This window comes from Mastomys coucha, unplaced genomic scaffold (assembly GCF_008632895.1).
Source record: "Mastomys coucha isolate ucsf_1 unplaced genomic scaffold, UCSF_Mcou_1 pScaffold6, whole genome shotgun sequence".
In the NCBI taxonomy this organism is placed as follows: domain Eukaryota; kingdom Metazoa; phylum Chordata; class Mammalia; order Rodentia; family Muridae; genus Mastomys; species Mastomys coucha.
Window position 1 is genome coordinate 9,674,196 of NW_022196912.1, and position 814 is coordinate 9,675,009.

The 814-nt window shown below is 45.5% G+C and overlaps 1 protein-coding gene across 5 annotated transcripts in view; it reads left to right on the forward strand.

The window, feature by feature from the left end:
* Nucleotides 1-814, forward strand: part of Haao (3-hydroxyanthranilate 3,4-dioxygenase) — a 17,541-nt gene that overhangs the window by 14,105 nt on the left and 2,622 nt on the right. The gene's annotated exons all lie outside the window — the stretch shown is intronic.

Genomic DNA, 814 nt, shown 5'->3' on the forward strand with positions numbered 1-814 from the left:
CCTCCCTCTCTCTCTCCCTCCCTCCCTCCTTCCCTCCCTTTACTCCCTCCCTCCTTCTACTCCCTCTCTCTAACACACACAGAGTTCAGAGGCATGAGAATGCTCTTCCTGTTCCCTCTCTATCTCAGAGATTAAAAGTGTTGCTGTGACTGAAATTCTCTGGGTGCCTTCACGGTCCCAAGGATACTTTGTGTTCTGAGTGGGAGGTTCTTTGTCCACTGTCAGCTCCCTGGGTATCACTTACCTCCCCTGGGTTTGGCACATGGGAGCTGAAAGCTGAAGGGAAAGACTTATTTGGCAGAGGGTTGGGCAGCAATGTGTAGAGAGCCTAGAAAGCTGGCCTTTTGTCTAGAATTCCTGCTGCTTTAGGCTTTGGTAAGAAGAAGACAGTTGCTATGGACAAGTTAACCCATGACTGCCAGTCATGTGATAGCTCATTTACTAGAGAAAACCAGACAGTCATAAGAGGATAACTGGAGGAGGTGTAGTGCACATAGAATGTTTAATTAAAAAGTTTAGATTTGGTGCTCGCTTCAGCAGCACATATACTAAAAAAATTTTAGATTTGTTTATTTTATTTTGTATTTATCAGTATTGGCCCGCAAATGTGTACATCATGTGCTTGCCTGGTGCCTGTGGAGGCCAGAAGAAAGCATTAGACCTTCTGGAACTGGAGTTATACAGATGCTTATGAATGACCATATGGGTCCTGGGAATTGAATCTGGGTTCTCTGTGGTCTTACTCACTGAGCCATCTCTCCAGCCCCAGGTAGAATTGTAAAGCTAGTGAAAGGATTTGCAGGAGGTAGAAAGG